This window comes from Dermochelys coriacea, chromosome 10 (assembly GCF_009764565.3).
Source record: "Dermochelys coriacea isolate rDerCor1 chromosome 10, rDerCor1.pri.v4, whole genome shotgun sequence".
In the NCBI taxonomy this organism is placed as follows: Eukaryota; Metazoa; Chordata; order Testudines; family Dermochelyidae; genus Dermochelys; species Dermochelys coriacea.
Window position 1 is genome coordinate 29,190,820 of NC_050077.1, and position 27,976 is coordinate 29,218,795.

Consider the following 27,976-nt stretch of genomic DNA (forward strand, 5'->3'; position numbering starts at 1 on the left):
CCACAAGTAAAAACACTTAGGTGTGGCCCCAAGTCAAGAAAATTAAACCTGTAACCAGATTTAAAAGTTATGGCTAGTACCTTTAAATGGTTCTTAGTCTCATGAGTTTAGGTGAGCTTTCTACTGAAGATTAAATAAAAGAGAATATCTTTAGTGGACTGGTTGGTTGGTGTTTGTTTTTTTGATTGATTGTTGTTGTGCTTGGTTGTTCTGTTGTTGTTGGTTTGTTTTTCTTTGTGTGTTTGTTTTTTCCCCAAGCTCTCTCAAAAGAAAAAATTCAGCTACCATGGATAACTTTTTGAAGCATCGTTCCTAGTAGGCTACTATGCTCTATGCTATCTGGCCAGCTAATAGTTCAGTTGCCTAAAATATACAGGTACTTCTCATTCCTTTTGCTGATACAGACTAATATGGCTACCACTCTAAAACTTAAAATATATTGTAATATTTCTGGGTTTTTTTAAATTTTATTATTGTGATATTAGTTTGCATAGCAATTTTCATCCTCAAGAATCCTTAAGACATTTACATATATGTACACATAGGAACTACTTTACCCACCACTTATATGTCACTGACTCATCTTGAGGAGTGGGAGATGTGATGGGACTGCTGTGAAGTAGACAGTCCCACAAGGAATGGGGAGTGCAGGCTTGTGAATGCATGGATGGGGCCCATCTCCTTTAGAGGCTCTTTACTTCCCACTGGCCAACCAGATGGAGAAGAGAACTGACTGGCCCCTCATTCTCTGCTCATTAATTTTAAACCCTTGCCCAGTCTTTTGGAGTCTTTTGGAGTCTTTTAACTGTCTCACCCCCTCTACTTGTGGTACAGGGACTATATTTTTAAGGATGCTGTAGGTCTGACTTATTGCCTGTTTTTGGGATCAGGAAGGAATTTTTGCCATTTGGATCACATTGGCAGGGTTCTGAAGGATTTTTTTCCTTCCTCATAGCATTGTGGATGCACAGTTAAGGTAAGTAGGCATAGGACTTAGAAATTAATATTAATAATGTGTTGAAATGTTGGGTTAATTACAAACAAAGATCAACATAGCATCTAATGAAATGTATGGGGGAAATTAGGTAATCTGATCCAAAAGATAGTACCTCCAACATCCGAATGCCCCCTGATATCATGCTGAGCTGACATAGAAGGAATGAGTGCCCCTTCCTGAGTCACCAACACTGTCTCGTACAACAATTACATTACAGTTTTTATTTGGAGGCTTCCCAAACAACTCCCTTCCAGGTGTGGTGAGTGAGGGCTGATGACTAGGTCACAGTCTGAAGTGGTACACTCAGAGGAGCTATCATCTCCCTAATCACAAAGTAAACAAAACCTTGCAAGCCACCATAATTGTGAAAAGCGGGGATTAAGAGATGCACACAGCTTGATATTCTGCTAATTTTAACAAGAAATATTACTCATCTTTATGAAAAATACCTGGTTAGAATAAATGCCTATTGGTAAAATAATTTTTCTTCTTCTCAGCATACATACTGTCATGCTAAACATCTTATAACACATGCCATCAATGTTTTCATCACTACTTTCAGGCATGGAATGAAACCAACTGACAGAACAGAGCTTCTGGAGCATCTTAGATGGTACACAAAAGCCTTGTCCTCATTAGGATATTTTTCTTAAAATTACCCATCTTTGCAGCACTGGTTCACTCCACTGACAAAAGAGACAGTGGGAATGTTTGTGAAGACAAAGAATTGATGGCCTCTGGCTTTTAACCACCTCATTGTCTAGGCCTGAACTTAGCATGGTTAGATGAGACAATGCTTACAGTGCTGGTGGTTTCCGACAGTTCGCCTACACGGCTACTTTTATGATTCTAACATCAATGGATCTGAACTGGTAGAAGAAAGGGTGGGAAATTTTAGGGAAGAAGTCCTGGGAGAAGATCTTCAAAACCTGTTTTGGGAGTTAGGAGCACAAATCCTGTTGATTTCCATTGGGACTTGTGCTGCTTAAACCTTGGGTGTTTGAAAAATCTCCCTCCAATATAGACACTGAAAGGAAGAAATCCTTAATCCTGGTCTACTCAATGTTTTGTATTAGTATAACTATCCCAGTTAGGGTTGTTTTTTTTGTTTGTTTTTTTGTTTTTTTTTACCAGTTTAGGTATGCTGGTGCAACTGTAACCCACACACCTTCTGGGTGTGATGTTTTGTCCCATCTAGTGGCGCCAAGACCACTTAGAGAAAGAGATTAATAAGTCTGCTCTACAGCCTTAGCTAACAGCCATATAGCTTTTAGCTCATGCAGTAGAGGCTCATGCACTAAGCTCCAGAGGCCCCAGGTTCGATCCCACCCACTGATGACCGGGGTCTGTTGGCGTTACACAAGCCCTAGTGTAGACACACTTATACTGGTATAAAGGTACCTTATATTGGTGTATCTTATTTGGATAATAAGCTATACACGTATAAAGCAACTTTTCACAGGTATAACTGAGTCCACATTAGACCGTGGTATTAGTTTAATTATATTCGCATAATTAAAGAGATACAACTTTTGTATGTAAGCAAGGCCTTAGTATATAATGGTATTAACAACTGTGAAAGAAACGCTAATAATGCAATTGGAAATGGCACAGTAGCGTATTAAATGTCATTTCATTAGATGATGCATAGTAATACAGATCACTTTTTTCTGTGAAGTACCACAGTGGAGGGGTAATCCATTTCAGCAATCTCCATGTAAATCAGAGATATATAAGACCGATATTCATGGAAGATTCTAATTTCTTGTAGAGGATTGAATAATTTACAGCAACAGACTGATTAAGCCAAATATATCTACATTCTATACTCTACTATTTCTCTGGAAATTTTATACAAACCTTAATAGCAATACAATAAAGATAAATCAAATATAAAAATCTCACATAAATATGAATCATCAGAGTCCCTCACTGGTAATAACTTAATAATATCTGTGATGAATCTTTGAGTTTAAATACAAAACCAAAATGGAAATACGCCTGAATCCATCACACATAAATACCTTCAGAGGTAAATGAAAACAGACTATCTAGAGTGAATATCCATTATGTTTGAAGGACCGAGTTACACCAATGACACATTTATATCAAATCTATCAATCTTTTATTTTCAGTGAATAGGAAACAATTTCTTCTGAACCACAGAATCAAAGAAGTTATTGGTAGAAATGATTTTCTTGGTCATCTAGGCTACCCTCCTGACAATACAAGTTTGCTCCCTATAATGTATTTGAAAAAGTACTTTGCTCAGTTAAATTTTAAATGTATCGAGGAATGGAGCTTTCTCCATTTCTGCTGGGGATATATCGTAATTTATAGGCCTCATTGTCAGAAGTTTTTGCTGATACTCAATGTGAACATCTAGTTACATTCAGAATATCACCCTATTCTCAAATGTAAATTTCCTGGTACAAACACTTATGGGAAATGTGCATGTCTATATTTTAACAAAATTGTCCTGAGGAGTTCCTTACTTTTTACTGATGCTTAGTTGTTAAGAGAGTTACCAAATTTTTTGAAAGGACAAATAGCTAAACATTTAAGAGCACATCTAGAGACAAACTAGAGATGGGTCCAAACCAAATCCTCAGACCTTAATGTCACAAATCTTTGGGACATTCATGTATGAATCCAAACTTTGCAAATGCAAATTTAAGCCTACCTCTCTATGAAACAAACCACTTTGTATAACTGGCATTATCATCCAATTTGTATTATAATTACAAAGCCTCAACCACAAAACCTCTTCTACTTACAGGTTTCAGTAGGGAGTACCCAAGACCCAGGTCCATCAACATGCATGAACCTACCAGATGCACCTGGGTGGTGTTTCAAACAAGCCTACTTCTCCTACAGGCTCCAGTGAGATATTTTGGGGGTTGTGTGAAGCCAGGCTCAACTGAACAGTTTGCATTGGTTTAACTTTAATAATTTTGCTTTCAGTTTTTGGATTAATTTTAAGTTAAAGTAAAATTCAGGGGATGCTGACCCAGGTGAACTAACATAACCTTTCCTCTTTCTCCTGCCCACCCCACCAAATCACCTCACATATGGTGAAATGGATTTTCAATAACTTCTATATTAGACTTGGTTGTCTGGATGGGAGCCAAAGGTTGGAATGCCTAAGGGGACTGTGTTTAGCTTCTGGTTAACCAGTTGGCTTGGTGACTCTAATTATAGAATAAACCACCAATTTTGGGTTTGTTTGCCCTATTTCTTGAAGTCTGCCCTGCATGTGGCATGCTTAGTGTGGTCCATCCCAGGCACCCAGTCACACTCTGACTCTGTTGGGCTCTGGGTCAGCTTCCACTGCCTTCCAGCATGCTGTCTCTGTGTCTCCCCATCAGCTTCCCACTGAGCTGACCACTTCCCCCATCCCTCTCTGCCACGGGCACCTTTAAGGAGATCAGGGTCTTTTGATCTCTCTCTTCTCAACCTTGGCCAAACAGCCCTATCACTACACTGGAGGCTGAGGATCCCTCTTCATAGTGATAAACCTGGCTATTGTGTCTGAAGAGATGTTCTTTACCTGGGCCATTGTTTTATCCTTCTCCTGGCTGGTTCCTTAACAATCCCACTTTCACAGCCTTGTTTGATCGGACTATATTCATTCAAATAAACAGGGAACCAGGGTAGTACATAATATTAATAAGAAATAATACAGACATTTTCCCAATTTATCACAATCAGCATTTATCATTACAATGCTTTTCTGAAATCACAAATCTGAATTATTTGCGAAGAACATCTAAAATCTCTCTGTATTATGATCCCCCAATCCTGGCCACTGTTTCTTTGCATAAACTGTTAAAATGTTATAAATCTCCTTCCTGGCACTAGTGATGGAGCACAAATAACTTGTGTGAAGGTTTGTTCATGTTAATGAAAAAGGTTCTTCCTAGAGACTCTGTTCTTGGTGGCTGCATTAAATACTCGTGGAGAAACTTGCTCTCCTCCTTAGCATAGTGCTTCCCTAGCAATCTGCCAAATGCTAGGCCCACACAGTTACCTAGCTATTCATTCGTCTCCTAAAGGTTGATGTTGTCCTTGTATAGATTTCTACAGTGGGACTTTCAAAAGTGCTATGGGTTGGCCTAAATCTGTGTCCACTGGAGTCAGTGGTAAAATTCCCAGTGACTTCAAAAGTAGCAGACTTAGGCCAACACCAGAAAATGATTGAATAGAAGTTCTGAAAATTCTTAGGGCTAGTCTACACTGACAATGCTAAAGCACTGCCATGGCAGCATTTTAACATGCCCTGTGTGGTCGTGGCTCAGCTCTGGGAGAGAGCTCTTCCAGTGCTCTAAAAAAACCACCACCACAAGAGGGGTGGTTCCCAGAGCTGGTGCACTGTCTATACTGGCGATTTACAGCGCTGAAATGTGCTACGCTCAGGGGTGTGTTTTTTTCAAACTCCTGAGTGAGAAAGTTGAGGCATTGTAAATTGCCAGTGTAGACAAGCCCTTAAATAGAAAATGCAAACCCTTAGAGGTTTAATGTGCGTGCATAATTTTTATGAAAGTTAATGGGAGTTGCACACATACATGAAGGGAAAAAGAGAACCCAACGTAGGCTATAAGCTTCTTGGGCTCTAATTCCTCTTGTTTCATGTAACATATGCAGGGGGAGATTTTCAACGGCACAGAGGCTCAATAGGTGCTAAACTCCCTCTGGCTTTCAATTGGAATTGTGAAGTTAACTTCCCTCTGTGCCTCTGGAAATATCACCTGCAGTGTGTTAGTATATCTCTGGACAAAAATCACAGTAACTGAAGAGTGACAGGGCTGGAAGAGGAATATGATTAACACTCACCAAATCAACACGTAAAAAGTGTTGGATGTTTACTTAAAAAATAGTTTTACAAATTTATTACATTAAAATGACAATGATTGAACATTGTTGAAATATTTCAGTAACTATGCTTTTGTTTTACATTATTCAAGCATTTTTATACATTACCACCCTACCTGCTATTTTTGATTGCATTTTGATAAAGAAATCTAAATGGGAATACCTGGCAGATGATACTTCACAGCAATTATCTTTTACTCATAGTCCAATAGAGGAATCCAGACTAGTACTAACTGCTTCTAATTGTTATTCTAAAGAAATATGTTAAATATCTGCTTTAAGTCAAGCTACATTAAAGTTCTATTTTCCCCCCTTTTCCCCCATATTGCATTTTAATCACTTGCCATGATAGAGGTTTTTTGGTGTGTGTTTTTTGTGCATGTCTACTGTATGTTTCACTCATCAGCAAAGATGGCAATAAGGTTCCAAACTGCAGGTGCTCCACACAATCATCCACACAGCCATTACTGTGCTATGTTTCCTTTATCAAATAATTCAGGCTTGGACTTGTAAGTACAGTTACAAATTGCAATCTTCACCATCAGCCATGCATGTGCTAATGCAGCCCTTCAAATGTGTGTGTGTTAGAAACTCAGGGAAGCCAGAGCATATGCTATGAAGGAGAATGGGGGAGTGCAAGGAGATTGTCCAAGCAATTTTGACATTCATCAAGCTAAAGTGAACCTCTGCTTCATCTGAAGTTGCTTGCTATACATTGCAGACTAGTTCAGGAGGGGTTTTCCTGGCATAAAGGGTAGCACAGAAATAAGTACAAAGGGGGTTGTGGGACAATTATGTATTGAGGCTGGTGTATCATTGCTAATCTTTCACAAGCTATCCACTCTCAAACAACAGATCTGTCTTCTGCTCTATATGTCTTCTTGCATCTTTGGTTTTGTGGGTCCTAGTTTCTTGAATTCTTTACCACACGATCTTGCAAAGTTTTTAATTCAATCTACTCTTGAAAAATATTTGTTCCTGCATTTTTTTTCTTGTAACACTAATGCAATTTGGTTTTTATGCCTCCTCTGATATCTTCACATCCTCTTAAATGGCTTGTGAAATGATTCACTCTATGAAAGATATTATATCCAATAACAATTGATTCCTCACTGTAAGTTTAGCATAGCTGGCATACAAATCGCTTTTTATCTGTTTGTTGTTAATATTGATGTAATACCCACTTGGTGCAGCACTTTGTCCCTCTCCAGTGGTGGGTCGGACACAGAGGTTGATAAGCCTGGTATGACCTTAGTTAACAGAGGAGAGCTGAGTCTTTTAACTCAGTCAGTAGAGGCTAATGCATTAAGATCCCGAGATAGATTTCTACTGCTAGTGACCCACCCAGGGGTGTTGGTGTTACACTGAGATAAGCCCTAACCTAACAAATTCAGTCTCAAGAGATCCACCTCTGAACTTTGGGTCTCTAAGTCAATGTACAGTCTGGCCACATGAGCTAACTCAGTGCAAGACAACAGTAATCAACATACAGGCTATGTCTCCTAAAACATTGCCATTTTTCATAAGATTCTGTATTTCTCTGAATTTAGAAAACTGTTATATAATGTAGGTTTTGTATGGTTTACAGCTGCCACATTCCATCATCTCAGACTGTCTCCCCCCCCTCAACCCGCCCTCCCCCAGTGAAATCTTTGGATCACCTACCCATAGTGTAGATTCCTTTGTTTTTCTGGTAGTTGTCAGCATAAACCATTTACACCTCAAACAATATGATGTTCTTTTGGTTTGTTTGTTTTTAAATCCATTCTATGCTATAAAGAAGTGTTCAGCTGAGAGGCACTTAAATTTCACTTGATGATCCCCAGAAAGGCTAAAGCATAAACATTGCCAGAACTCCAAACAGAAAAAAAAATGCATTGTTGTGCTTGGAGCGTAATTTGAGAGCCTGCTAGCAAAGTAACTGAGTTTAATAAATTGAATGCAATGAGCTTCATTTGATAGCTGGTGTCTACCCCAAGCTTCTAAGAAACTCCATCCACCTCAGCTGTCCAGGAAGATAAAAGAGTACCATATAGTCTCGGCTAGCAAAAAAACAAGATACAGCAGGAATTTTAGATACAGCAGCTCTAATTTGCAGGTTAGACCATGATGGCAGTAAATGATTTCTAGATGTTTGTGGAAGCAGCAGTATTCAGAGCTGGTGGAATATTATTAAATCGAACACACTCTCACAAAAGGGAGTAGCAGCTGTGTTCTGTAGTCTGTATTCGCAAAAAGAAAAGGAGTACTTGTGGCACCTTAGAGACTAACAAATTTATTAGAGCATAAGCTTCCGTGAGCCACTGCATCCGATGAAGTGAGCTGTAGCTCACGAAAGCTTATGCTCTAATAAATTTGTTAGTCTCTAAGGTGCCACAAGTACTCCTTTTCTTTTTGCGAATACAGACTAACATGGCTGCTACAAAAGGGAGTGTTTTCTTTGGTGAACAAATCATTTGTAAATCATTTCTAATTTCTGAAAATACATTTGTTATTCATCAAGTGCTTTGAATGAATAATTTGCAGACTATGGGTGGTTTGTAACCTGTTTGCAAACTGTTCATTACAACCCCTAAATTGAGCCCCTGCTGCAATGGCAGAGAAACACAGAATCACGAGGCATAAAAATGCCTCAAGAACTTGCCTTGTAATGACCTCTGGGACAGGATCTTTTCTGGGGTGGATGGGAGGGGATATACAGCTGGCTTTATATACCCTGCTGAAGGCCTCTAACAACTGTGATATTACCCTTGGAGGGGGTTGCATGTGCATTATGGGTTCTTTGGATGGGATCCCAATAAGAAAAAGTGCAACAACTTTTGCAAAAGTAATGAATTGATCTAGCACAGAAACCGGGTTCTTCATTTGGGGAATCAGTTTCCAGCTAAATTCAAGTGGCAGTTGCTTCTGCCACAAGTCGAGTATTTTAATTCTGTCAGCCAATAAGAGTCCAATCAGATTAATGTCCCTCTGCCAGGAAGGGAGAGCAGTGTGCTTCTGTCAGCTGTGTAACAGCAAGAGGAAGAGCAGGGAACTGAGTGTTTGGATCAGTGTCTGGCCTCCTGAGCTGAGCAATGCCAACTCTTCTGTGAAATTATTATTATTGCGAAGAAGGAAGAAGGTGCATGTCACCTGTGATTTTCCCACATGCTCCACTTGCCTATGGGGGGATAACAAGCACTCCTCTCAAATCCCTCCATACCTTTCCTATATGTCTGTGTGGAATCGGGGGGAGGGAGATATCCCCCTTCCCTATTCTCCCTAACTGCTTCACATTTCTGGGGATGGGGGGGATGCTCTCTCCCTTCTTGAGGGTGCAGGCTAAGGGGAACAAGGGTACCTTTTCCCCCTGCCCTGCTGTCACAGGGCTACCAGCAGCCTCTTCAGACAGCCTCTTCCTATGGAGAAGCAGCCTCTTCAGACAGCAACTGCTGCTTCATCTGGCCCCAGTCCCTGCAATGGAGCACAAGTCAAGGTTAGTGAGGGGAAGATGAGCAGTGTTAGACTTGTAACAGAGAGAGGAAGGAGAGGGCTTTAAATGTATCAATAAAAAGGAGAACAACTCTGGCCATTTACCACCTTGACATTTACCTTCACAACAAGTGGTGCCAAAGAGGAAAATTGCACTTTAAAGGATAGTGTGTATAAAGCCTGTGGCAGAAGAAAGACAACATTCCTGACCTTCCTTTAGAAAGCAGAAAGAAAGAAGCTCCTTTCTGCTTCAAAAATTCACCTGCAAATTAGCTCATCGAACACCTGCTTTTTATAAAGCAAAAAACCTCCCAGACGACCCAAATGCAAAACTTTACAGTCTTTGTTTTTGCAATCAATTTTTGGTACTATTGGAAAATCACTTTGAAGAATCCACTGAAGAAAATGTTCAAGAAATTGATGCAATAGTGTTAGGTTATAGTGTGGCATTTTCCTTGTGAATCTACTATAATGCTTACCTCCATTTAGAAAGGTTTTAGGTACCTGATTTAGATTTTTAAAGAGACAGTTAAGATTATGAACTTTTATTGTCTTCACTACTTTGCTATAGATATCATATTACAATTTTATCTCTGTTTCTACTGAAAATATTTTATGGAGCAGTGGTTTGGATCCTGCTGTAGTGTTATTTTTTGCACCTTAAAATAATTGTTCATCTTTCGACACTTCCCCAAATTTGTATCCAGTAGTTTAGCTGGTGGCTGCTGTAATACTTAGTAACCCCCTCTCGCTCCCCGCAACAGGCAGACTGATTGGAGAGAAGGCATAGTATGTTTAATAACTGCATGTTGCTCAACTAAGACTCAGTCTGCTCATGCTTCAGATGTATACAGTTCTCACAGGGAATGAACTTTAACATAGGATTTAGTAGTCACTCCCATACTAATAATATGATAAGCTTTTTCACTGAAGCATGCCACATTTTTTCTTTGCACACTATGGATATGCCTTAGTTTAAGCATCAATTGAAACTACACTTTTTCAATGCATATACATTGACCGTGACTGGCATAACTGACTATTGTTTCGACTGAGACATACATACTAAAGACTTAGTGAGTGTATCTAGAGAGCAGCTATCTAACACATCATTATTCTCAGTTTGCACTGAATGAATCTTGCAGTTAGGTTGAGATGGTTGATCTCATTAACATTAGTAGCTATCAAATCTAAACGTATTAGAGTTAACCAATCTATTGGTAAGGACTAGTTGTGCCTTAGACTGAAAGATCTTTGCAGAAATAAATGACTGAAGGAATGTTTAGGAGCTGAATCAGTGCAGTGTAGCCATTTCTTCTATTACATGATTAGATATATTAAAGTTGTGCAACTGAATCCCTGCCTGTCAAAAATCTGCTTAAAATATTTTGGACCAAATTCATAACACTGTGAGCTGATGGTTTTTGCATAGTTAACAATGGAGAAATTGGGCTGATCATTCAAAAACAAGACCTTCTTTTATTTCTAGGCTTCTTCCACCTTCCCCCAAATTAGATAAGTAGGGCCAAATTCTATGTTGGTATCAATTGGCAGAGGTCCATCAAAGTCAAGGATGCTTTACACCAGCAAAGAATCCAGCCTGTGATACTTTTAAATGCAGTGATTTTACTTTTAAAGACTATACATCAGATTGGTATTAAACCATCTTTTTACATGTTATACACCTGAAATTGTTTTCCCCAAGTCATAGGAAAAAGCTACTTCCTTTATTCAGAGTATCACTGTGTTGCACTTTACTCATTGTTTTCTACATGTTTTTATTGATTTTTATTTAAAAAGTGTCCAGGAATTTTTTACATTACAAAGTCCCTATACAGTATTTTAAATTATATTCATGAAATTATGCACTTTAGTAATCAGAAATATCATTGCTATAAATTAATTTTGAAAAGAATAACATAGCGCTTCTTTGCTCAATGCCAATGGATCTGAGAGACACTGTAATAGCTGGTTTCAGAATAGCAGCCGTGTTAGTCTGTATTCGCAAAAAGAAAAGGAGTACTTGTGGCACCTTAGAGACTAACAAATTTATTAGAGCATAAGCTTTCGTGAGCTACAGCTCATGAAGTGAGCTGTAGCTCACGAAAGCTTATGCTCTAATAAATTTGTTAGTCTCTAAGGTGCCACAAGTACTGTAATAGCTATGGCTGAAAACAACCAAACAAAAACAAAGACCAAAAAATAAAACCAACCAAAAACCCCACCCCACAGTAACAACAACAAAAAACACTATATCCACTAATGAAAGTAACTTCGTAACAACGAAATTTCTAATGCAAGTTCTTCAGTGTATTAATCAATGATATTTAGATTGTGATTGATACTCTCAATGTGCTATCGCCTGGGAGATTAGCCACTGGCCAACTGGGTCTGTGGCAGAGGGCCCCAGCCTACTGGAGAGGCCTCCAGAAAATCCGTGCCCCCGCACTCTGACCTGTTCCACCTGCTGGCCTGGCATTCCTATCGGGGAGTGGGGTCTTGCCCCACTCTGCCCGCTGGCCCAACACTCCTGCCAAGGAGCAAGGGAAGCCCCAACCCCACTCCCTGGCAGGAGTGCCCGGGGGGAGGTGCTGGGGGAGGAGGGACTGCAGGCAGAAGGGGTTGAGAGAGGCCTCCACTTGCTCTGGCCCAGGGCCCCACAAACCCCTAATCTACCCCTGTTTATGAAACAGACAAACCTACTGTGCATTTGATACCCTGCCATTAGATTAATTAGACAAAGGTCCAAATCTTGTGACCTACTCTGCTACTTTTATGCTACACCGGTGGCTCTGGGGGATCAGAGATTTGGTGTATTTCCTTTGCTGAGGATTCTCCCAGTCTTGGGAAGTTGCCAGTAGGTGTTGAGCCAGCATAGCTGCCTTCTACACCACCTGTCTCAGCAGCCCCTGGCATAAGGAGATGACATTGCTGGTGCACACACTACTCTGGCAGTCCAGAGGTGAACTGTCTCCTGGGAACCATAATCAGCGAATGAGTTTCAAACAATCCTTATGAGGCTCTAAATTTCACTGAGGCTGAGGATGGTGCAAAGCTGTCACTGAGTTCCTGACATCTCACCTCCTAAAATTTTAAATTATTAAAACTGAATACCACTATATTTTGTATTGAAATCTCTTTTGAACTTCACAATTGATAACACTTTGTTTGCTAAATATGGATTTTAAAGTATGACAGTAAGTAAATCATTGTTGACAATGGATTGTTCACAGCATATGGCCAAAAGATGCATATGATTTTAATAAGGAGAGTACACAGAAACCTTCTTAATGTTAATCCTTGCAGAAGGAAGAGGTCTATCTCCAAACCAAGATCTGTCAAAGATGTGTATGACAGCTGAAGAATTTATCTCCAAATTCCCTCAGTTTGTAATGTGCCACATGAAGACTTTTCCCATGGTAGCAGGCAAGAAGCAAATTAAGATGTCATATATATAATATGGAGGTAAAAATAACCCCCATGTCCACATGATTTACAGAATGAAAGTTCAGCATACATATTTGCACATTAATTGGAACTGCATGATTCTGTCTTGTTCTATCAGTTCACTACAGTATGTTCTGTAGGAAATGTCTCCCTTGCAGTGATTAAGCCAACTTTATCACACAAACATATATACACTTTTCCCTAATTATCTTCTTGCCTTGGTTTGGCAAAATAGAAAAGTGCTACCTGTGTGTGTATCATATGACTGAAAATGTATACACATGAATGTTTATATCTTACAAGATTATGTCAACTTGAAGATAATCTGCACAAAGGAGCTTGATCAACTTTGTATATTTTTAGGGCATACTCTCTTTTCCTGGGAGAATTTTAGTTTTTGCCTCACAGTTATAGTTTCCTTTTTTATCGCAAAGATCAACATAATACAGATCCACAGTTCTGACAGCTTGATACTCTTGAAATCATAACGAAATGACTGAGAATGATTTACATGGCCGCTTTAAAACCCTTCTCAACACACGTTAAAATTGCTCTATAGGCAGCAAAATCTCACAACATTTAGAAAGCAGACATAAAACTAATCAAGGAAATAAAAAAACAAATAAAAGGAGTACTTGTGGCACCTTAGAGACTAACAAATTTATTTGAGCATAAGCTTTCGTGAGCTACAGCTCACTTCATTGGATACATTTGGTGGAAAATACAGTGGGGAGATTTATATACACACACAGAGAACATGAAACAATGGGTTTTATCATACACACTGTAAGGAGAGTGATCACTTAAGAGGTGCCATCACCAGCAGCAGGGGGGGAAAAGGAGGAAAACCTTTCATGGTGACAAGCAAGGTAGGCCATTTCCAGCAGTTAACAACACCATCAACCTAAGCCTGGACCAGTCCACACAAGAGATCCACTTCCTGGACACTATGGTGCTAATACGCGATGGTCACATAAACACCACCCTATATCGGAAACCTACTGACCGCTATTGCTACTTACATGCCTCTAGCTTTCATCCAGATCATACCACACGATCCATTGTCTACAGCCAAGCTGTATGATATAACCGCATTTGCTCCAACCCCTCAGACAGAGACAAACACCTACAAGATCTCTATGATGCATTCTTACAACTACAATACCCACCTGCTGAAGTGAAGAAACAGATTGACAGAGCCAGAAGAGTACCCAGAAGTCACCTACTACAGGACAGGCCCAGCAAAGAAAATAACAGAACGTCACTAGCCATCACCTTCAGCCCCCAACTAAAACCTCTCCAATGCATCATCAAGGATCTACAACCTATCCTGAAGGACGACCCATCACTCTCACAGATCTTGGGAGACAGGCCAGTCCTTGTTTACAGACAGCCCCCCAACCTGAAGCAAATACTCACCAGCAACCACACACCACACAACAGAACCACTAACCCAGGAACCTATCCTTGCAACAAAGCCCGTTGCCAACTCCGTCCACATATCTATTCAGGGGACACCACCATAGGGCCTAATCACATCAGCCACACTATCAGAGGCTCGTTCATCTGCGCATCTACCAATGTGATATATGCCATCATGTGCCGGCAATGCCCCTCTGCCATGTACATTGGTCAAACTGGTCAGTCTCTACGTAAAAGAATAAATGGACACAAATCAGACATCAAGAATTATAACATTCAAAAACCAGTCGGAGAACACTTCAATCTCTCCGGTCACTCGATTACAGACCTGAGAGTGGCTATCCTTCAACAAAAAAACTTTACAAAAAGACTCCAACAAGAGACTGCTGAATTGGAATTAATTTGCAAACTGGATACAATTAACTTAGGCTTGAATAGAGACTGGGAATTGATGAGTCATTACACAAAGTAAAACTATTTCCCCATGTTATTTCTCCCCCCCACCCCACCCCCCACTGTTCCTCAAATGTTCTTGTTAACTGCTGGAAATGGCCTACCTTGCTCGTCACCATGAAAGGTTTTCCTCCTTTCCCCCCCCTGCTGCTGGTGATGGCTCATCTTAAGTGATCACTCTCCTTACAGTGTGTATGATAAAACCCATTGTTTCATGTTCTCTGTGTGTGTATATCAATCTCCCCACTGTATTTTCCACCAAATGCATCCGATGAAGTGAGCTGTAGCTCACGAAAGCTTATGCTCAAATAAATTTGTTAGTCTCTAAGGTGCCACAAGTACTCCTTTTCTTTTTGTGAATACAGAATAACACGGCTGTTACTCTAAAACAACAAAGAGAATGTATTTACAATATGTTTCATTAAAGTCAATGATTTGACACCTGTCTGAGTCAATTTATTTTCACTGCTATGCCACCTTCCCCTTTTAACCTCGGGTTAGATATTTGAGTACTGTATGTGCAGAATCTGGTGATGCTGATCAGATTTGCTCAAGGGCCAGGTCTTTATAGGTGTAAACTGATTTCAAATGACATAATGATAACACATATTGGATAGACCTAAGTGATCAGTACTCCATGCCCACTTATTAATGGTACCCGTTCTCACAAGCCTGTATGGTCCTCAAGTCCAGCTGTCATTCCTCCTCACTTCAGATGCCTAACCTACTGGTAAATCTTTAACCCTGCAAGAAGGTACGTGGGAGTTGCTCACAAGGGTAGATCAATAACAAAAGTGGACTTTTGAGGAAAATCGCCTTGCCCTGGTTGCAGAAAAAAGCCAGAAAAGAAAGAAAATCACACAGCAATCGTGGCCCAGCCCTGTCTTCCAACACCACCTGCAATGTCTGCCAATGAGCCTGTGGCTCAAGGATCAGTCTCTTCAGCCACCTAAGGACCCATGAAAAATATAACCTGTGAAAGATCATCCTCATCCTCAAGGGATCGCTGATGAGATGAGAACAATAACATTTTCTTTCTTTGATTATCAACATTTTGGAAGAATGTTTAACTTCAGAATTTTTGGAGCATATCAAGTCTAAGCAGTACTGAGACGTTTGTCAGACCAGTTCTACAGAACTGAATAAGCACACTTCCTCATTGACAGAATGTTTTGTGAATTCTGGTTAAATAAACAATCAAAACTGCCATCATAGCCTGTGTTCTGTGATTAGACACCTGACCATAGGTACAGGGATTTTTAGCAGTCCAAATGTGTGTGCTGCCAGCAGGGCAGAACAACATTGAAGAGTCAGAAGGACAAACAGGAAGAGGACTAGGAAAAGAGCAAAAAGCAGAGCTTTAGGGAGTCACAAAAGGTGGGGGAGTCCCGTAAAATCCAAAGAGACCCAAACTTTGCCATATATTAAAGCAAGTAATAAGAGGATTGTTTTTCAAGAACAAATAGATTCTATTGGGGTAGAATGCTTCCAATAGCCTTTAACTGAAACAAATTTGGATAACTGCCACTGGTAAGTGATCCATTTTCTCATGAAAGTTACAAAGCTGTTGGTGTTAACGTTATGGCAGTCCTAGTTGTAGGCTATTATAATAAGACACTCAATGACTACAGTAATTAAGACCCTAACTAGCACTAGATTGTGATGTAACTAAGGTCCTAAACTCAGAAAGGCTAAGGCCCCAATTCTGCACTTGTGCAAATACTTAACTTTAAGCCCTTGATTAGTCCCACTGACATGAGTAAAGTGAGTACTGATATGAGTACAGTGAGGAACATCTATTGGACTTTGCAGGATCAGGGCCTTGATCATTGGGGCTACTCATGTGAATAAAGATTACCCATCTGAGTAAAGCTTTGCAGAACCAGCTGTAAACCAGAGGTCACAATTTAATGCTATTATAAAGAATATTATGTAAAACAAATGGTTGATTTCAAATTATATCCCTTGTAAAAATGCCATTTTAAATCATTTACATCAATAAACTATTGGTTAGCTGAACACATCCAGTTGAATAGGCTGAAAGACATTTCTAACACTTTCCTTTATGAAGGTAAAGTTTTATAATTTTATTGTCAAACTATTTGCCTTTCTATGATATAAGCTTTTATTAGTGCTGTACTTCTATCAGTAAACCAATCCACAAATCATAAATTATTTCCTACAGTTCTGACTTCATTTATTTTCATAGCATTATACATGCCAACCTTTTGACTACTTGAGATCGGAAGAGTTGTTCTCCAGGCTCATATTTCACTATAGCTCTCATATTTTATATGGCAAGTTAGACTTTACAGTAGCAGCTACAACATGACTTTGTCTCTAATGTTGCATAGCTCTAAATGATTGTGGAGGTTTTCAGTACATATTCTCCTCAACTCAAGGGGCCTAATCTTGTACACCCATATTCACACAAGGACTACTGTCATGAGAAAGGGTTTGCAGACTCAGACCCTCTCAAAAAATCCAGATGAGCTGGAAAACTATGTTTGCAAGCAATGCACATTTTAAACCACTAAAATTTGTGGAACACTCAGAATTCAAACTCTAACTAACATAACCCTATGCAGACTAGATAACGCAGGGACAGGAAACAGATACTTTGTCGGCAAAGGTAAGGATTTTCAAATACGTTTAAAGGAGATAGGCACCCAAATTATGCCGTTTAATATAACTCCTGTGTGCTCCTCCGAATGTATTTTCAGCCCATGTTTAAAAGATGCCCCATTAGCTCATTTGTGATGTTATTTGCTACAGCTAGAAAGTCCAGTTCTTGCATTTCTAGTCATTAGCAGTTTAGGGAGAGATTTAGAAGGGTATTTAAACACCTAAAGATGAAGACAGGTGCCTGGTGGAATTTACAAAGGCTGTTAAATGATTTAGGCACCTAAGTCCCATGCAAGTCAATGCAAGTTAGGCACATAGCCTGCACAGGCACTTTTGTAAATTCCACTACACGTCTAAATACCCTTGTGAATTTGACCCCTATTATTTAATTCCTAACTCTTCAAACGCATAGGAGTCATTTAAAACTATACTCAACCTCTGTTTTGGGCGGACATTCATAGTATGTCCCCTCTGCTGAGTGCCGGAGCCTTGCAGTTCAGCTCCCCATTGGAAGAGAAATTAGTTGACAAAGAGACCAGGGGTGTTCTTAATGCCAAGTTTTTATTTACACCAGTTCTGCAACAGAATTCAGGCAATACTCTCCCAGTCAAAAACTAATGCCCAGTTGCCCCAGGGAGCAACTCTGCCTCAAGAATTGACTCTCAGTGAGAATACTTAAGTCAGAGAACAACTTTTCTTGCCATTTGCTATAGCTTCCTTAAGATCTGCATCTGAAAACCAACAAGACAGCATTTCTTCCAAGACTAATAATTTACTCACAATAAGAAAAAGAATCTATAAGACTATGGGTAACAGTGCCAACCAGTGACACCCGTCATAACAGTAATATTAAAACAATATGACACCACAGTCTCAGAAACAAACTCTTCTAAATCTCAATGAATCTGTTACAAAGCTCTCTAACCACTCAACCCTACTATTCATCCTTCCACCAGGAAAAGCTAGGGAGTACAAATTTGCCTTAAGAAAAGGAGTACTTGTGGCACATTAGAGACTAACAAATTTATTTGCCTTGCAACAGAAGGTCAATACATTAATAGTGGAAGTGCAGTTTTAGTTTCTGACTGTAGCTTCACAGCATCTCCATCATTAGAGGCTGGAACGGGCAAGTACTGAATCAGCATATTCCCCAGCCATGCTTCCTTCCCATTTTTAAAATTATATGTTTATTGTTTTATTATTTATAAAACTATCTAAAAGTTTATGAATTGATCTAACAAAATACAAGGAGCTTTTTTTTCTTCTTTTTAAATAGCAACAGTATTTGAATGAGGTAAGAAAAGCGACAAAAGGGAGAGAAGATGGGGAAGGGGGGAATAAAAGAAACAAGAAAAATGAGGAGAGGAGCAAATTGATAAAATAGGTTTTTGCATAAGAGAACATTCAAAACTGAGACAAGGTAGGTGAGGTAATATCTTTTATAGGACCAACTTCTGGTGGAATGTACAAGCTTTTGAGCTTCACAGCGCTGTTCTACAGGTCTGGGGAAGGCATCTGTTTGTACCTTTCACCAACAGATGTTAGTCCAATAAAAGATATTACTTCACCTACCTTGTCTCTCTGATCTCCTGTGACCAATACAGTTACAACAACGCTGCAGACAGCATTCCAAATTGCAGTAATTGGCAATGGTATTTTGAGCAAAGTATGTTAGTAAGGTATTTTGACTTCAGAGTACAGAAACAGAGTAACAGAAGTAGAAAACCCATAGCAGAGTAGTCACAGAAAAAGAAAGAGAAAAATAAGGGAAAAAACGTTCCTGCTTTTGGGGTACACTGGTTCCCCTGGCAGAGAGGAGCATTTAGCTGCCAGGGGCCCGGCACGCTAATTTCTGCAAGAAGAAAATTGATTAAATCAGGATAGGCCAAAACTGTTCCTTCCCATTACACTGAGAGTTGGTCTCATTTTTTTAAAGAAATGTGGTTTTATACATATATATGTACACACACCCACAATCTGCATTTTTATCAATGTGTTCTGAGTTATAAAGTAGCATCCCAATCAAAGCACAGTCAGGCACAGTCTGGTAAACAGGAAACAGGTCTGAAGCTCAGAATACCTGGGTTCTATTTCTGGCTCTGCTGTGTGACTTTGGGCAGGTCACTTTGCCTCTTTCCCCCTCACCTTTTGTTTGTCTTTACTTAGATTGTAAGCCCTTTGAAATATGGACTATTTTAGTATGAGCCTGTACAGTGCCGAGCACGATGAAGACATTACTGTAACACAAATAAATAATATCAGCAAGTACAAGTGCTCTGAATGGCCTCTCTACCATTTATTAATGTTTTAAGAAACCTTGCATATGCCACCACCATATTATTAATACAAATACATTTACACAGTACCATAAATGTACACAGTGCTTTACAAACATTTAAGTAAAAGCAGAATGAAGCAGCTGTCAGTTCTGTCAGAGGATTTTTTAACACAGCAGCAAAAGGGTACTAAAATGTAATACATTTGTTGGCCTTCTCAGAAACATTCTACCCACCAGGTCTGACCTATTTTTTCAGTGTAGGAAAGTGGGGAGGGGAAAGAGAGTGGGAGGGGTGCTCACAATGACATTTCTTGATAATCAAGGTCCTTGCTGATAGCAGTGTAAGTCCAGCAGGATTTTGTTGTATTTTGAGCCACACAAATATCTGAACTATTCTGCAGTGCTTCTTAAGGTCTAATTCAATAACCTCTTTCTCTTTGAATTGATTTGGGTTTCTAGTAATTTTTGTTTTTTTTTAAGTTGGGGAGGTTATGGCAACAAACTGGGGATATTATCTCAGCACTTTAGTGGTCTTTTCTGAATGAATGTAAAGAAAGCTTCCTTTGTATTACTTGCATAATAGAGCTAGAAAGTAATTCCTCATGATACTAAACTTGGGATATCTCCTCAAGGCGATCTCTGATATAGGTAGGTCCCAAGACCACCTGAACTTGATCATATAATTTACTAAACAACAGAGACAGGAATATGGACAACTTTCAGTTAATTTTTCAGTAGATGCCGGAATGTTACAGCGGGAGGAGAGGAGATGCTGTTCTCCCCTGAGATTTTTTTGATTTTTGTTTGATTTTTCTGCAGTGCCATTCCATCTTTACTGTAGGGTAACTCTAGTGACTTCAATGGAGTTACACTGGCATAAAATTAGTGTTGATGCAATGAAAAGCCAGGACCTGAAACAAGAAAAGTGGTGTAAGCTTAAGAACTCGATTTATTTGAACTCAGAGAAAACTACAAAATTCACAGGATGCTTTGGATTTTTAAAGGAAGAAAAGTTACACTTAACCAGATTTAGACTGGTGCTATATTTCTAAAGTCCTAGTAATAATAAGCAAAACATAAACTTTGTCATTGGGGTTTTTTGAAAAAAAGTAAAACAAGAGTTTTCTATTTCATGTATTTAGAAGTCACTGAAGCAAAGAACCACAGACTAGAATATTCTCAGATGTCACTGCTGGATTCAACATGGGACAAATCTGAGAGAGACAGCTTCAGGAGACTGGTGCACAAGGATTCAGAGGCATCAGTAAGAGACAGGAGAATGATCTATGACTGAGCAGAGCAGTAACGGAAATGGAGCAAACAAGCCAAAAATCCCCAGACACCCTCGCCCCCAAAAAGATTTGGCTTAGTCTTAAGAGAACAGCTATAAAGTCCCAGAAAAAGCAGGCAGTATTTGCAGAAAGATGAACAAGATGGCATAATGTGGAAATTCGTTTCACCATAAGCCAGAGACAAACCCTTTAAACAGGTAAACCAGTTCTATGATATAAATATAATGGTGGCTAACCTCTGCTAGGGATTAGAATGAAATCAAACCACTACTTTCCATGTACCCTTGTGAAAGTAGCATAATTTGAACACATCAGAGGTAAGAGACTAGAATACTTTGTCCCGTGAAAGACCTAGACAGAGATTCTCTAGGTTTCAGAGTAGCAGCCGTGTTAGTCTGTATTCGCAAAAAGAAAAGGAGTACTTGTGGCACCTTAGAGACTAACAAATTTATTAGAGCATAAGCTTTCGTGAGCTACAGCTCACTTCATCCTCTGTTTTTTCCACCAAATGCATCCGATGAAGTGAGCTGTAGCTCACGAAAGCTTATGCTCTAATAAATTTGTTAGTCTCGAAGGTGCCACAAGTAGTCCTTTTCTTTTAGAGATTCTCTAGATTCTCATTTATTTTGTGCAAGTGTAAATCATTAACCTAGTCATGTGAGATCATAATCCTGAGTGTGTGTTTAGCTGCTAATGGTTGTTAACTGTGTCACTCCTAGTAAACAGAAAGTCCTCTATTCTGAACATGTTGTTAGCAGCACACATTTTTGAAGAACTTGCTATACATCTGAATTGAATACATTTGCACAAAGATGGAGATACACCAACATAGCTAAATATAGGGAACAAATCGAGAATCCACACAAATCAATTTTGGGTACAAAGCCAAAAAGTTAACAGAGCAAAGCAAGCTCCAAATCCAGTGTAAACTGGGACGTGCTCCTCTTAGTCTGTTGTTTTTCTCTCCACAATTAGACTTAACACATGAGGAACAAAACGGAGCCAGTCTATTTAAAGTATTCGTAATATGCATAAGGAGGAGTATCTTCAACCTCAGAAAATGCGTAAACGCGTGTGCATCAACTCAACAAAAACAGAAACAACTGCTGTTTCAGGTCCCCAAAAATTACTGAAAAAAATTACCACAGACATCAATCAGACGATTCACAACATCCAAGATCTGCATAGTAAATTGAAACTGCATATCCCACCAGGCTTATAAACCAAAAGAACTACACAAAAGGAAACAGAAGAGAACTTGCTATCTATTAAATGTCAGAAAATATAGAGTCAAATCTGTTTATTTCAAGAATACAACAGACATTAGAATTCCAAGGAAGTAGTAACAGCAAGGATTAATAAAAGAAACATTGATAAATGATTCTTTATGCGGTATCTTCTTTATTGCTCTTGGATGCAGACTCTGAACTCTGTTCTAAAGTCTGTGCTTTTAACCTTCAAGGATCACTTCAAGGATGAAATGAACCCCTGTAAATGGAGCATGTGAGACATCTTCCCTGATATCTGGTCAGGCTTGGTCCCAAAAAACCTCGCATTTCATGCACAAAGCAGTTGTTTATATTCTGCTCCAATCATAAAAAATTGTTTTCTGAATTTTTATTTTTAACCAAATTACAGTTCATTTTAAGAGCAAAAATAAGTTTATATTAGAACTTAGAAATTGTTTCTTATGATAAAATTAAAAAAAGATGTAGCCCATATTGCAAGTCCTGTGCTCCCACAGGTGAACTCATGCCTCCATAGCCTCTTCCTCAAACCATTTTCACCCTGGAAAACTGAACTTGTTGTATTTTTATAACATACTTTATAAAGACCAACAAGAATTTTAGAGTAGAAGAGGATGAGATTGGCTATTGGGTTTTATCTGTTTTACCCTAAAGCCCTAAGTTAAGTCTCACACTGAGGTAGCTGACAGTAAGACTGTTGGACAGATAGGCAGAGAGAAGTGAACTAGCTTGTCCAAAGCCATATGCAATATTGAGTCAGTGGCAGATCGAGGAAGAGAACATACGAGTTTAGGTTCCCAGTCACCTATAGAAGCAGAAAAATATTAGTGACCTTCACCTATGCAGGCAGAGAAACAACTTAGGTATGCCCTAAATATTTACCTTTAACAGGAATTTTGGAAAGATACAAAAATTTGTCCAAAGCCATGGTGGAAAAGGCCAAATCCTATCTATATGAGAAAAGCCTGCATCAGGGACAGAAAACAAAAGGATTTTTCCATCAAGGGAAGAAAGTTTGCTCTCTTGTGCAATGGACATAGAGTTGGGGTTTCTAATCCTGTGTGTTTTGGATCACTCATAGGGTATGTCTGCATAGCAAAAAACAAATAAACAAAACAAACAAACAAAACCAACAACCCAGAAACCTGGTGCAGAGAGTGTCAGAGTGCAGATCTACAGACCCGGGCTTGTGGGGCTCATCCTATGGCACTAAAAACAGCCACACAGACATTCAGGCTTGGGCTGGAGCTGAGGCTCTGAAGCCCAGTGAGGAGCATGGGTTTCAGTGCCCAAGCCCAAGTGTCACATGGTTGTTTCTAGCACCTTAGCATGAGCCCCATGAGCCCAAGTCTGTAGGCCTAGGATCTTAGATTCACTGCTGCGGAGGGAAAAGAGGTTTGCTATGTAGACTTACCCATAGGGGCTGAATGCTCCACATGACCCATTTAAAGCAGCATAGTTGGTTCCAGCTGACCGATGCAACAACAACCAGGGGTAAATGGTTAATTAAAAATGGTGGTGGTGGCAGAGGGGGAAAAGAGAGGAGGGAGAGGGATTCTGCCACAGACCTATTATTTCCCTTATCGTATTCCCTTATACCAGAAACATCCTATCTGGCTCCCTTAATTTCAAAGTAGCACAGGGCACTGTTGGCTTCTCACAAAATAATTTAGTCCAAGTAAGCACATAAGTAAGACAGTATAACTTTATAGTTTAAGAATAATACTTTTAATAATTGTACAATATAGTGGCACATTGTAAGGTTATGTAACTACGGGTCCACATTAATTTTTAAAATAATGTTCATTCCTCTCAAAAAAGGTTAGCATAGCCCAGGTACACTTTTTGTTTGAATGAACAACTGTGAGTTTGTCCAACGATACCTTCAGTAGCACTGAAACAGGACTGGGATGTAATATTTTACAGGAAACATTTTTTTCAAATGCATTTGCTACTCAAAATGTACAGATTTGAGAAATTTCATTCCTGACACTGTATTGTAGTAATGAATTGTAAGGAAATCTGATTGCAAAATGCTGTATATTATTGCAATTTAGATAATAAATAGCTGCATTCTAGTATATTATTGCAATTTAGATAATAAATAGCTGCATTCTAGTCTGTTCTGAAGCCCGTGCTGTAATGACATTAACATGTGCCATTAAGTGCATTATTGGAGAAGAATGCTGAGCCATTTGTGATAAAAATCTTTTTATTAGCATATATATCCACAAGATAGTATTTGTAATTTGAATATTTACAAGGGTAGGACACTACAAGACACAGTGTGGGCAAATTTAGAATTTATCCATGGAAGGCTTTACTGCCTGAATGGTTGACTCTGTCAGTATTTGTAGCACTTCTGTGTTCAAATATGGAAAAAAGGTATTTGGATTTCTTGACAGCTCCTTCTACACATATTCATTTCTCTGCAATCGGGTTGTGGCAACAAGACTTTGAAAAAAAAATTGTTTGTCTCATTCTTAAATATTAAACCAAGATGAAAACGTTAGTTTTTTCCTTTAGTTTTCCTGGGTGTCATATCCTTATAAAATCCAATAAAGGAACACAGCTAAATAACCAGTGGCAAAAAATAGGATTAAACAAATCATAAGTCTGCATGGATGCACATTTCAAGAATAGCAGCCAATAAACATTCATACAAATTAAGCCTTTAGAAAGCAAAATAATATGAAAGCACTTTGCACAGGTTTAAGTTCCAGCTGAATTAATTATTGCATGAACCTAGTGAAAAGGCAAAAAAATCTGATATCCTTGTTTTATGGTCCTCAGCATTCTTCAAGGCTTATAAGGTTTAAGTCAAAAAAGCAAATCATCATTCACAAGCAAACTAGAATGTGAACTTAATATGCATCCAAATCAAAATTGAACAAACCTATTCTGTCAAATTTAGCAAAGTGTCTATTTGTCATACATAAAAAACAGGTGCTTCAACCAATTGCCATCAATAAAATATCACAATTTTGTATGACATTATATGCATAGTAAAGAGATGAGGTGGGTGAGGTAATATCTCTTATTAGACCAACTTCTGTTGGTAAGAGAGACAGGTTTTCGACCTTACACAGGTTTGAGAAACTTACCCAATTCTCCAACAGACATTGGTCCAATAAATTCACCCACCTTGTCTCTCTAATATCCTGGGACCAACATATCTACAACAACGCTTATGCATACTACACAGCCTAATATATAAACACAAAAGGTGAAATTTGCCATTGACTTCAAAGGGGCCAGGATTTCACCCACATTTTCTACTGCATGCAGTTCATAAATTATGGACCCAATCTTGTATCACTATTAATAGATGTAGTAATTATCTGTGAGTAGTTCCAATGAATTCAATAGGACTACTCACAATAAGAAACACTCTTGCCCTGATTCAAAAAAGCATGTAAGCGTGCTTTGTCTTCAATGGGACTTTAGCACAGAGAGGCTTAAGTGATTCCTAAATTGTGGCTATACTTTCTCATAATAAGTGTGCCCTGTTTGGTTAGTTTATTCATGAATGGAAGCACACAAAAATTGTTCATAAAGGTTTTTATTTAATGCAACTGCCAAATGTGCTAACCCTTTAAGATACAAGTTTTGAAACTGTTACCAAAGCGCCAACCAACCAAACTGACAAGAGCAACTCGGGAGTCTGTAACGATGATAGAAGTTTACACAATCTAGATCAAGAGTCATTATTATAATGGGGAACATTTTCAAAATTAACAACAAAATAGTCCATTTGCTCAAGGAACAAAACTGAAAATACTGCCTGCACAATGACATTTTTTTTAAAAAGAAAAAAAATTCAGAGAAGTTAATGTAAATCAGACAGAGTGAGGGTTTGTTTTTATCTATCTATCTATCTATCTATCTATCTATCTATCTATCTATCTATCTATCTATCTATCTACCTAACTATCACTGCAGCCCCTTACTAATGACCAAAAATCAGGCAAGTCCTGCTCACATTACTCACTTGAAAGATTAGTATTCAGATGAGCAAGACAAGCAGCATCTATCCCAAATACAGTACTTTAAAGCTAAATAAGAACAATTTGAATTGTATCATTCTTTTTACAGCATGCAAGTGTACTTGTGTCTTTGTTCTTTAAGTTAACTAGTACAGCTTATCTATTCTCTTTAATAATGCAATTTAATTTACCAAAGGTTCATATTAAAAATTTATCTGACTGCAGCACTTGGAGTCAAGTAGACAAGTAGACATTTTGTTACAGTTAAACATTAGCTTTCGAGAACATCCCAAATTCCCTACTGTGAGTCTAAGGCCAGTTTCATACAGAAACACTCTGTGAGCTTCCAATTTGACATTACATTTGAATGAGTCAGTAACTGTGCACTGAATAAAAATATCAGTTGATTATTAAAAGCACAGTGACTGAGATTCCACAGCAATACAGAATTATATGTAAATACAGCTATAACATATAAGTGACTTGTCAAGAAGGGTTGGTTTTTATAAGTTATCAATTACAGAGTAATTCATGCATCCGATGAAGTGAGCTGTAGCTCACGAAAGCTTATGTATGTTCCAATAAATTTGTTAGTCTCTAAGGTGCCACAAGAACTCCATTTCTTTTTGCAGATACAGACTAAAACGGCTGCTACTCTGAAAAGTGTAATTCCAGTTATCCAAATTCCCTTTATCCAAAAATCCTAGTTATCTGAATGCACAGTGTGTCCCCCATGTCAAATTGCAGCTCAAAACACCATTTCCCTTTATCCATATACCTGGTATCTAAAGCTTTCAGATGTCGCCCAGACCATTCATATAAACGGGAGTGCACTGTATTTAAACATCCAAATTATACTCCATTTGCTGTAAAACTTTAAATGTAAGAATACTGTTGAAGGATGTTTATTAACCACTTTGTTAATGCTTTGAGCAACAACTACCTCATAATTGTTATATGACTGCTAACTGGGTTTCGTAATTATTTTATCCAATAAAATCCATGCAACATTAATGAGTTGAATTTGCTTGCAATGTAGCTCTTCAGATTGCATATCTGATCAACAAAATCAATGTACAATTTTTCTCAGCTTAACTCTTGAATATATACATAAAAGAGATTATTAAAAGTACTGATTCATTGAAAGTAAGACTTGAAAGCCCCAGAATGGGACTTCTGGGGCTTTCATGTCCTTGGGTGGATAACTGGTATTCTATCTGGAATTTAAAAACAAACACCCCTCTGAAATCCTTGGTAAGTCAATGTTCTTATGAATGTAGCTTTAGATTCTAAAACAGAACAATATCAATTTTTAAATCTGAAGCTGAAGATGCTATTTCCATAGCTAGGAGTTTTAGATATAATTGGAAGAACATTTTCATGAATTCATGAAGCACAAAAGTTGAAGCTCAAAAAGTATTTTACTAAAAATTTGCACACTTCTCTCCAACCCAAATTAGACTTTCTAATCCTCCATATATAACAATATTGATTTAGAAGCAGTGAGTAGTAAACTTAGTAATGCATCCCCCTTAATAGTAAAGCTAGGTAGTATAATAATAAAAGTTTAAATTTTAGTGCAGATTTTAATTTGACATATACATTACTAAGAATTTATGCACTTTCCATTTGACTCTATTCCTGCCACAATGAATATAGTAGTCCAATGTCATCTACCCATGAATGGAGAAGCTAGGAAATCAATGGGAAAAACATCAAGAAAAGTCAGACTAAACTATGACAGTGAAAAGCATCTGGCTCTATTTATACAGTAATGTCTGCAACAAGCATTCTGTGAACAGTAGCAAAATGTAACACCATTGAAATTCCATTATTTAAATAAACTCAACTCTCATGTCCTGTTGTATTCAAACATCAAGGATCCC

General features: G+C 38.5%; 1 protein-coding gene across 13 annotated transcripts in view; it reads right to left on the reverse strand.

Moving 5' to 3' along the window:
• Positions 1 to 27,976, reverse strand: part of RBFOX1 (RNA binding fox-1 homolog 1) — a 2,470,149-nt gene that overhangs the window by 1,713,200 nt on the left and 728,973 nt on the right. The gene's annotated exons all lie outside the window — the stretch shown is intronic.